The 10,777-nt window shown below is 39.8% G+C and overlaps 1 long non-coding RNA gene across 1 annotated transcript in view; it reads left to right on the plus strand.

The window, feature by feature from the left end:
• Nucleotides 1-5,963, plus strand: part of LOC144455774 (uncharacterized) — a 44,481-nt gene extending 38,518 nt beyond the window's left edge. The window contains exons 2-4 of the long non-coding RNA XR_013484518.1: nt 3,320-3,464; nt 4,971-5,074; nt 5,824-5,963. This is a non-coding gene — a long non-coding RNA (uncharacterized LOC144455774). The remainder of the gene's footprint in view (nt 1-3,319; nt 3,465-4,970; nt 5,075-5,823) is intronic.
• The last annotated feature ends 4,814 nt before the right edge of the window (nt 5,964-10,777 follow it).

The following is a 10,777-nucleotide window of genomic DNA, read 5'->3' on the forward strand; positions in this document are numbered from 1 at the left end:
TGCTTACTATATGTCAAGCACTGTGGTAAGCACTAGTGCTTTTGTGGAATTAACTGGAAAGTTTAAGCTAATTCAAATTTTGGTGCCATGTGGATAGAGCTTGAATATTAATTTTGCCCCTATTAAAACAGTTGTATCTACACAACCAAACTGGTGAGTTCAAAGTCTTATACAAAAGACACATTTTGGCAGAAATGGTTAAATAATCAATATATCAAATGTCCAAAATGGGGATATTGGAGCTCAGAATATCAAGACTTGATTCTTTCCCTACTTTTGGTGGGTGAAAGAGAAGGGAAGGAGATGCAGAGGTTGCTAGACCTCATCTCATTCAGAGGAGACTCTACCATTTTAAGTACCTGCACATACTTTACTTCCAAGGGCCCTTTCTGAAAGTGTTTGAGGTCATCCTTAGGAGTTAGGTTTTATTCCTTCAAAGCAATTTTGTCAAATTCTGCCAAGACACCAATGTCAGCACGTTGGCATGAATCCAAAGGTGATTAGTGCTGTATCTGTTATTTAGCATGTGTTTGGGTGGATAAAGGGGAAGCCTATAATTTCATAGCTGTTAGAAGAACATTTCTGCTAAACCTCTTTTTATCCCGAAAATTGGTGGAAGAATTTCAGCATTAAAGATTATGTTAGGGCATTGTACAGTAACCATGTTATAATGCCCCAACAATAGTTATTAAATCTTGATTGTAAGGGATCGAGAGTTCATAAATGTTTCCTCAAAAACATTGATTACCATTTTAAATTCATTTCTTTTGGTATTTAGCTATCATTTTCAACCATTTGATTTGTTTAAAAAAATGATATCAGTGTTGTAGGCAGCTGCTAGCCAAGAGCCATTGGGAAAAAAATGTTGATTTAAAATAAACAAACACACACAACTACGACCACTACCACAGCCACCACCGCTACTGCTATGGCCACCAATAGGGGGAAAGAATGGTTTGCATTTTGTTAATGGTGTATGATACACTTTTTTGCATACATCTCCAGAAATTGCCATGAAGTAAAAAGGATCTCTTTATGGGCCTCTTTCTCTCTCTCTGTCTCTCTCTATTTCTCTCTGTCTCTCTCTGTCTCTGTCTCTCTCTGTCTCTCTCTGTCTCTGTCTCTCTCTCTCTCTCTCTCTCTCTCTCTCTCTCTCTCTCTCTCTGTCTCTCTCTCTCTCCCTCCCTCCCTCCCTCCTTCCCTCCCCTTCTCTCCTTCTCCCTCCCTCCTTCTCTCTTTCTCTTCCTTCCTTCCTTCCTTCCCTCCTTCCTTCCTTCCTTCCTTTCTTTCTTTCTTTCTTTCTTTCTTTCTTCTTCTTTCTTTCTCTTCTTTCTTTCTTCCTTCTTCCTTCCTTCCTTCCTTCCTCCTTCCTTCCTTCCTTCCTTCTCCTTCCTTCCTTCCTTCCTTCCTTCCTTCCTTCCTTCCTTCCTTCCTTCCTTCCTCCTTCTTTTCTTTCTTTTTCTTTTTTTCTTTCTTTCTTTCTTTCTTTCTTTCTTTCTTTCTTTCTTTCTTTCTTTCTTCCTTTCTTTCTTTCTCTCCCTCCTTCCTTTCTTCCTCTTTCCCTCCCTCCTTGCCTTCTTTCTGCCTTCTTTCCTTTAACTTTCTTTTTGTGATGCTTTTTGTTTTTATATCAGTAATTTATGATTTAACCTTCCAGTCCACCCACCCTCCCCCACCCTTACCCAGAACCACCATTATGTCATCACAAGAATTGTTAAACAATGAAAGAATAGTTAAACTGGAATAACTGGTATATCAACTGGGTCTGACAATGCTTACTACCTTATGCCCCTGTACTCTCCAGCTTCTTTGCCAAGAATGTTTCCTTGTTTGTTGTCTAGGAGCAAGACTGGTTACCAAAATCCTTTGTAATGTTCTTTTCATTGATATCATTTTAGGCATGGTGTACATTGTTGTACTGGTTCTGTTTACTGGTTATTTCTACTAGTTCTCACTCTGTATCAGTTCATACAAATCTTCCCAGTTATCCTCTGAATTTGTTCTATTTATCATGTTTTATTGCTCAAGAATATTCCATTTAAGTTATCTTAACTATGTTTTTAACATTTGGGATACTAGCTATCCTGCCTCAATAAAGTGGGAAACAATAATCATACAATATTTTGTATCAGCATGGGTCATGCTCATTAAATGCTTGGTGATTTTGTTTCCGTGGTGAAATCAGGTGGAAAAATAAAACCTAACAAACTACTTCCAACCTTCCCTCCCCCAACAGATCAGCTATGTAGACTCTAGCTGACTAAGGCGCTTCTCTTTCTAAAAAGAGCGCTTTACTTAGCCAGTGTAGACATGGCCTGATGAACATTGGAACCACTTCCTTGAAAATGTGAATTTGGAGTTGACCCCTTTTTATTTTCTATAATTCACTAATTCATGGGGGGATATAAAAATGTCTGCTGTTTGGGAACACGTGGGGTAAAACAACTGAAACTGACAGTCATGGGGAAAATGACTTAATTTATCAGGACCTTGAAAGGCAACCACAGGAGCTGTTGCAAAAGTTAATCAAGGGAATCTAAAGTCAAAGTTTTAACATGAGCTTAAATACATTTGGCAGCAATGTTGTTCTTGGGGGCTTATATCTGTCATGTCTCAGCTCATCACCTGTCAGAGTGTAACAGTGGCTATGTAATCGCTACCCAAAAGGTCACAAATATTATGGAAAACAGCCAGTTCTAAGTTTTCTTTCTAGGTTTTTTGGGGGTTTTTTGGCTGTGAGAAGCAAAAGTGGAAGATAATTTTTTTCCTCTTCTTTCTATGCTCTTTATTTCTTCTTTCTCAGTTTCTTTAATTATTTGTTTCTTTGATCCTTCTTCCTTTCTGCAATATTTTCTTCCTTCTTCCCTCTCTTCTTTCTTCCTTTTATTCCTTTCTCTCCTTCCTTCCTTCCTTCCTTCCTTCCTCTCCTTCCATCCCTTCCCTCTCCTTCCTCCCCTTTCTCTCCTTTCTCCTTTTCCTCTCCTTTCTCCCTTCCTGCCCTTCCTTCTTCCCTTCATCTGCTTCTCCCTTCCTCCATCTCTCCCCTCCTTCCTTCCTCTTTTCCTCTCCCTCCTACCTCCCCTCTCCTTTCTCCCTTCCTTCCTTCTTTCCTTCCTCCCTTCTCTCTCTCTCTCTCTCTCTCTTTCTCTCTCTCTCTCTCTCTCTCTCTCTCTCTCTCTCTCTCTCTCTCCCTCTCTCTCTGTGTCTCTGTCTCTGTCTCTCTCTGTCTTTGTCTCTCTCTCTCTCTCTCTCTCTCTCTCTCTCTCTCTCTCTCTCTCTCTCTCTCTCTCTCTCTCAACGTAGTCTTCTCATTTTGCAGATACTCTAGGCTGATTGAAAAGTGGATGACTTGACTCTTCTGTAATGACTACGTTGAGAACAGAATGGCTTCAGGGAATACATTCAGCCAATCCCCCAAGAACACTGCCCTGGGGTGAAACAAATACCTTTGCGGTTTAACTCAGGTATGTAAGGAATATGGGGGACATGACTTACTAAAATTTTCACCTCCATGTTTAACAAGGAGAGTGGGCAGGCTACTACGGTGATTCTTGCCATTCTGACATTTTTCATGACACAAAATAAGCCTACACCTCCTGGAATATGACATCCTCTAGTTGCCTGCCTTTTGGGATTTTCTACATCCTTTTCTTCCCAATGCTCATTAACAAGATATAAATATAAAACACTCACTCTTTAGATTTTTTTTTCCAAAGGAAGCTTTTAAATTGTCATATCCAAGAAGACTTCAGTTTTATTGATGAAATCAATAAAAAGTGAAATAAGATGAGAGCAATAAAAGTTAGGGAGTGACATCTGTTATATAATATCTCCAGAACCCAAGAATTCTTATTGGGCTGTTAGTACTGTACTGTTAGTCATTCTCATTTCTCATGGAATGGTCCTTTTATAGAGAAGGAAGAATAATGTCAGCTCACATTTATTATAGTACTTTATGGAGGCAGCATGTCGTAATGGGTGGGATATTGGGCTGGAAGTCAGCAATTCAGCCCAGTTCAATATAACATTTATTAAATGCCTAATATGTGCTGGATACTGGAGATACAAAGGCAGAAAGAAAGAAAGAACGAAAGAACAAAAGGAAGAAAGATCAAAAGAAAGTCCTTTCCTTGAAAGTTTACATTTTACTGGGAGCTGGGAGAGTATATAATATGCATTTAAAAGACCTGTGTTCAAATACTGTCTCTGATATTAGCTATGTGACCCTGGGCAAGTCACTTTATTTCCGGATACCTCAGGTAACTCCCTAAGATTCACCTGCTCAGCCACTTGCTATCTGTGTGACCTTAGACAAAATATTTAACCTCACTAGACTCCTCTCTTTGTCTCTTAAATAACAGATCTGATTAGTTGACCACTGAGATCTCTTCCAGCTCTAAAAGTCTTATGATTATGGTCTGCTATCTATTTAAGTCATAGGCTGCCATCTGTTTTGGAGGACACACTTCCCACACCGAGAGTGCTCTCTCATGGATGAAGTCACAGATCTTACTTATATTCGTATTTACAGCATTTCAAAGTTTACATTCCTTATCTGTGTTTCACTTGGAGCACATTTGTTCAGTCCTTTCTTTTTTAAAAATACATTTTTATTAATAGCCTTTGTTTTTACACCACCTACATTTCCCAGTATATCTCTCCCTCTTCCCCTCCAAGAGAGCTATCCCTCATAACATAGAATGAAAAAGAGGGGAAAAAAGTTCAGCAAACCTATTGTTCAGTTCTGTCATAAATGAAAGAACTACCAAAATTGAGGAGAAACATATATTGAAGATCTCTCTTTCCAAAAACAAATTATGAGATCAGTCAGCAGTTTGAAAAATGCCAACTTTTACTACCTCTTTATTTTTGATAGGTGCTGGCTAATTTTCCCCTAAGGTGGAGCAGGACTAAGTGAAATAGTGTTAATTCTATTCAAATGACAACCACATTTTCTTCTGTTTCAAAAGGAGGAATGAGTGCTTCACCAGGTGTTTGGGAGAAATCTACCCGTGGCCACGGAGGATTGGATCCCCTAGAGCCATGGAGAGTTGGCAGCAAAATTTTGCCACAGGTAAGTAGGGCCATTGATTTTTCTTTCCTTGTCTGAAACAATATGATGGAAAGAATGGTAGCTAAATTAAGACTGGAAAGCAGGTTAAATTCAAAGCTTTGCTTTGGAGCTTTTGAGTCAGAGATCTGGACTCTTTTTTCAAAGTGTAAAAATATTGAGTGGGAACCGTCATCTAAAAAAAATTCAGCGTATTGATTTTTTTTTCTGAGAGGCTTTTCTTATGGACATTTACCTCTTAATTTCTCAAGCAAGCTTCTAAGCATGCTGGTCCATATTGTTGGCCAATATCTTTATCATAGCTCCCATGCTTTCTTTGTACATAGTTTATATATTAAATGAGAAAACACTAATGATTTGAAACCTCATGGGGGGGCGTCAGCGGAGTATTGAAATGTCCTCAAGAGTTTTGGGGACTAAATATCTTTTTTATTGCACTGTAACATTTTATCTTTGGGGTAATGAAATCATTCCAACAATTCTGCTTACCTTCCAGGCACCCATCTTTCTAATCTAAATTCTGAGAGAACCAGGTTTTGGGGTTTTTTGTGTAGTGTTTGATGGTTTCTTTTTGTTTCCTCAAAGTTGAGTAAACATAGTCAGTATGTCTATCTTTATATATAAAATGTGTATACATATATGTATATGTTTGTATACTTGAATATGTCTATATGTATGTATACATACACACGTATATACATATACCTGTATATGTAGTATATATACATTGATTATGTCATAATTTTATTTAGCTTTTTATCAGGTCTGGTTGAGAGAAAGAGAGAGAGAGAGAAATCCCCAGAAGGGACATGTAAATCATGTGTGAAGTTGACTGAAGATCATTTTTGACATCACTTGCCATATTACACTGTCTGTGGCTGTTCCCCTTCTCTACAAGGTAAGAGATTTATTTTGATTTGTCTACTCACAGAAAAAAAAAAGACATATGATGATGGGGTTTGTCATATAATGTCATTTTTGTTTGTTTTTTAAAGAAGATGTAGGGATCACGAGAGTTTTAAATAAAAATACAACAGTGTTTGGACTATTGGAGTTAGGCACACATGCGATGCAACCTGTTCTTCTGCCCTCAACAGAAAGAGTACCCTGGTAGAGTTTTACTGGTCCTTGGGGGTTGGGGACGAGGGCAGATAGCCATATCTTACAGTTGTCTCTATACAGCATGGAATGGAAAGGCAGATTGGCATCGTACATAATTCAATCTTAACTCAGACACTTACTGATTGTGAGATCCTGGACAAGTCACTTAACCTCTGAATTGTAGTTTTCTTATCTAAAATTACTTGATTCAGTGCAGAAAGTCAAATAAGACAGGCCAGGCCTAAATGTGAAAAAAAAAAATGAAGCCAGCAAAAACTCGCTGAATCTACACATTCTTTAGCATGGGATGAACACAGTGGGCATTCCAATTCAGTGCCTGGGCAGGAGGTCAATTATAAGGAGAACAGGAACACTAGCTTTATTAGGATGACTTAGAATTTAATAAGCATGAAAGTTTTTGTAAAGCGAAGAAAATACTTTCATTCATTCATATTCTCTCTCTCTCTCTTTTTCTCTCTCTCCCTCTCCTCTTTCTGCCCTCCTTTTATTTCTCTCTCTCTCTCTCTCTCCTTCTCTCTCTCCTTTTTCTCCCTCTCTTTCTCTTTCCCTCCCTTTTTCTCCTCTCTCTTGTTTTAAAGTTAGATACTGAGTCATTCTTTATCAGCTGCTTTCTTTCTCAGTACTAAAATATCAAACTGCTGGAAATCCAGATTATTTTGGCAATATAGTCCAAGCCTAAAAAATATTCTAGTTATTCCATTGCCTCTATCACAAAGATCAAATCCTTACTTTGAGATAGGTTGCTTAGAAGGGTTTTGCTACCATAATCATTAAAAGCAGATCAAATGAAAATGTCAGTGGACTGCATTTAGAGATAGAGGACCTAGGTTCAAACCTCCCTTCCTCCTCTCCCCCAATAGTACCTGTGTAACTTTGAGCAAGTCATTTAATCTCCCTGGGCCTCAGTTTCCTTATCTGTAAAATGAGCGAGGGGAGTGGGGTTGAACTAGATGGCTTCTGAGGTTTTGTTCTTAGGAACTTAGGTCACTTTGCCTCTCTGTGACCCTCAAATGAGGGGGTTGGGACTAGACTGATGCCCAAGCATCCCCTTTAAATCTGTGAAAGTATCACCAAGAAACCCTAATATAATGAGGGGAGGCTTCATATTGTCCCTTAAGATGCTGAATCAAATTTCAGTTTTTATCTCCACCCCTCCCCTCGTAATTTTAGCCTTTATCTGTTCACTGTGGGGGCCTAAGTTGTGTACAGTTCAAGAAGGTCAAAGCCGGGATGTTTTTTGAAGCCATTCCCTCATCCATCAATTTCTTGTTGACTTTACTACCACTTTGAATTACAGAGACTACAAGACACAAAGAAAAATAGCCATGGAAAATACAAGTCAGTCAGCCCTCTGATCAAACTAGGAGCAAATGGCCTTTTAAGGACTAGCAGGGCAACGTATCTCCTGTCTTTCTGCAGAGAGGTGGTGGACTATGGGTGCAGAATGAGGCATGCGCTGTCAGACCTGGCCAATGTGTTGTCTTCTTTGGCTTAGCCGTATAGTTTTGTTGCAAAGTAGAGTTGTATATGCAGCAGAGCACTGGCCCTGGAGTCAGGAGGGCCTGAGTTCAGGTCTGGCCTCAGACACATAATACTCACTGGTTGTGACCCTGGGCAAGTCACTTAACCCCGATTGCCTCACATTTAAAAAAAAAAGTAAAGTTGTATATGTTGGAGAGTCATTTGCAAATTGATAGTGATATGAAAAAAAGCCAAATGAAAACATTTTAAAAAGAAGGTATGAGTTAAGTTGGATGCCTTGAGACAGCATAGTATAGGGAGTGGAGTGCTGGACTCAGGGAGATCCGAGTTCAAATCCTGTCTCCAATGCTGACCGCCAAATCACATTCTGGGCCTCAGTTTCCTCATCTGTAAAATGAAAGGTTTGCTTTCAGTGACTTTAAGGTGCCTTTCAACTTGAAATCTGTGATCCTATGAAGGCAAGGCTTGTGGAAGCACAACACATAGCTTATTCTACATACTGTTCTCTTTCCACCTCCCCTCCCCTAGTCCTTGAAGGAGAGCTTTTGATGTAGGATTTCCCAGGTTGGTAGATTGCACAGTGGTTAGAACACTGGACCTGGAGTCAGGAAGATGTGAGTTCAAATCTAACCTTAGCCTCTTCTGTGACCCTGGGCAAGTCACTTAACCTCTATCTGCCTCAGTTTCCTCAACTGTAAAATGAGGATCATAATAGCACCTACCTCTCAGGGTTGTTATGAGGGGAAAAAAATGAGATAATATCTGTACAACCCTTACTGACACATAATAGGTGTTTAATAAGTGATTATACCCACCATCAGTGGTTGGGAGAACACAGTGGCATAATTTACAGTCTCCTAGTATTGAGTACTAGAAAAAAGAATTTAGTTTCACATCGGTTTTTGTTTAATTTTGTGTGTGTGTGTGTGTGTGTGTGTGTGTGTGTGTGTGTGAGGGGTTGGATTAGGTGAATGGTAAGGTTCTTTCCAGTTCTGATTCTGTGATCCCAGTTGTGTGACCTTTGGCAAATCACTTAATCTCCCTGGGCGTCAGTTTCCCCATTTGTAAATTAGGGATGTTGAACTAGATCAGGGGTAAGGGAACGTGCAGCTTCGAGGCCACGTGTGGCCCTCCAGGTCCTCAAGTGCTGCCCTTTGACTGAATCCAAACTTCACAGAACAGATCCCGTTCATAAAAGGACTTGTTCTCTAAAACTAAGACTCAGTCCAAAGGCCGCACTCAGGGACCTACAAGGCCACATGTGGCCTGGAGGCTGCAGGTTCCCCACCCCTGGACTAGATGGTCTTTGAGGTTTCTTCTAGCTTAATACCTACTATCCTCTGAATGTGTCTTTTAGGGAGACATAGTAGACAGAGAGCTGACCTCAGGGTCAAATGGGGCCTTAACAGATGACAATATGGCCCTAGGGGAGTCCCTGAATCTCTCTGTGCCTCAAACAGCTCTGAAAGGTTCTAACTTGCTGATCAACAAGGCAGAGGTTTTTCCTTACTAGGCGCTCCCTATGCTAATGAAATCACAGGTCCTGACTCCTATTGCCCTGTCCCCAAATTTCTCATAGTACCCTTTCAAAGATGGATGAGCATCCACATGGGAAATTACAGCCCCAGTGTTTGAGCCTCTGTTTGAATGAGGAGAAAACCAAGCAGCTAAGGACAAGGGCTCCATGAGGAGGCTCTGGAAATTTACTAAAATAAGAGCCTTTTAGGGTTGTTTTCCTCTCTCACCATTTGGTATATATCCCAATGTGTCATTTTTTTTTAGTACTTTAAACTTTGCAAAGCGTTTTCTCCACCATAACCCTCTTATTGTCCCCATTTTACAGGTGAGGAAACTGAGATTCTAGGAAGGTAGGTGATGTAGCTATCCATGGTCACAGAGTTAGGGTCTAAGGTGGGATTCCAACCTAGGATTCCTGCCCCCAAGTCTACTACTTATTCCTCTACCCCACACTGCCTCCCATAATTCAGCATATGAAAGTTATTCATTCATTTATTTCTCACATTCAGTCAATCTGTCAATAAATAAAGAGTTTAAAGTGCCTGCTATGTGCCAGGTACTTGCTAATATTCATATGTAGCTTCTATTAATGCTACAATTTCATTTTCCTATTATAGCAGTTGTCAACAAATTCTCTTACAAACTATGACAGTTATTGCCACATACCTTTGGTTAAAAGGGCACAGTAGATAAAGCATCATGCTTGGAGTCAGGAAGACCTGAGTTCAAATCCAGCATCATATATTTACTAGCTGTGTGACCCTGGGCAAGTCACTTAACCCTCTTTACCTCAGCTTCCTCATCTGTAAACTAAACTAGAGAAGGAAATGGCAAACCACTCTAGTACCTTTGCCAAGAAAACTCCAAAAAGGGCTCATGAAAAGTCAGACATGATTGAAAAAATGACCGAACAATAACAGTATTTTGGGTTGATCATTTGTCCTTTCTTTTCCACTTATAAGGGAAGTTGTAAGAAGTTAATACCTATCAGATAATTTATATTTAGTAAAACTCCTTGAATCCCTTAGGCAGAACCATGCCATATAAATGCCTGATAATCATTCCCCGATTACAAATATGTGAGAGGGGAGACAAAAGTGTTGTTGACTCACTGTGGTTTTCTTTGTTTGTTTTCCTGCCATTTGGATTTTTTTTTTGCTTTCTGTCTGAATTCCCCCTCTTCAGCATCTTCCTTTCTTTTTTATTGTGTTCCAGTTGACAGCTAAAGAGCAGCCTTAGAGTGCGAAGGGAGATCAGTGCCACTTTCTTGTTGCCACTAACTGCAAGTTAAGCTACCTAACATTTCAAAAAACCCAGACCATTTCACATATAGCAGGCATGGCAGGTAAAAGCATTTCACTGGGGAAATGCATGATTCTGCTTCTTTAGATCTTTGGTCTCATGTCTGGAATTTGGCCAGTGGGCAGGCAGATAAGCTTGCCCCTTACCCAATGTTAGAGACAAATGGCCATCAATTCCTTATTATTTTGGACTCTCCATTTTCCGGATTATCCGAGATGGATTTCATAAATTCTTCCTTCCTTCCTTCCTTCCTTCTTCCTTCCTTCCTTCCTTCCTTCCTTC

The sequence above is a fragment of the Phascolarctos cinereus genome, unplaced genomic scaffold (genome assembly GCF_003287225.1).
Source record: "Phascolarctos cinereus isolate Bilbo 61053 unplaced genomic scaffold, phaCin_HiC Scaffold_1;HRSCAF=81, whole genome shotgun sequence".
NCBI lineage: Eukaryota > Metazoa > Chordata > Mammalia > Diprotodontia > Phascolarctidae > Phascolarctos > Phascolarctos cinereus.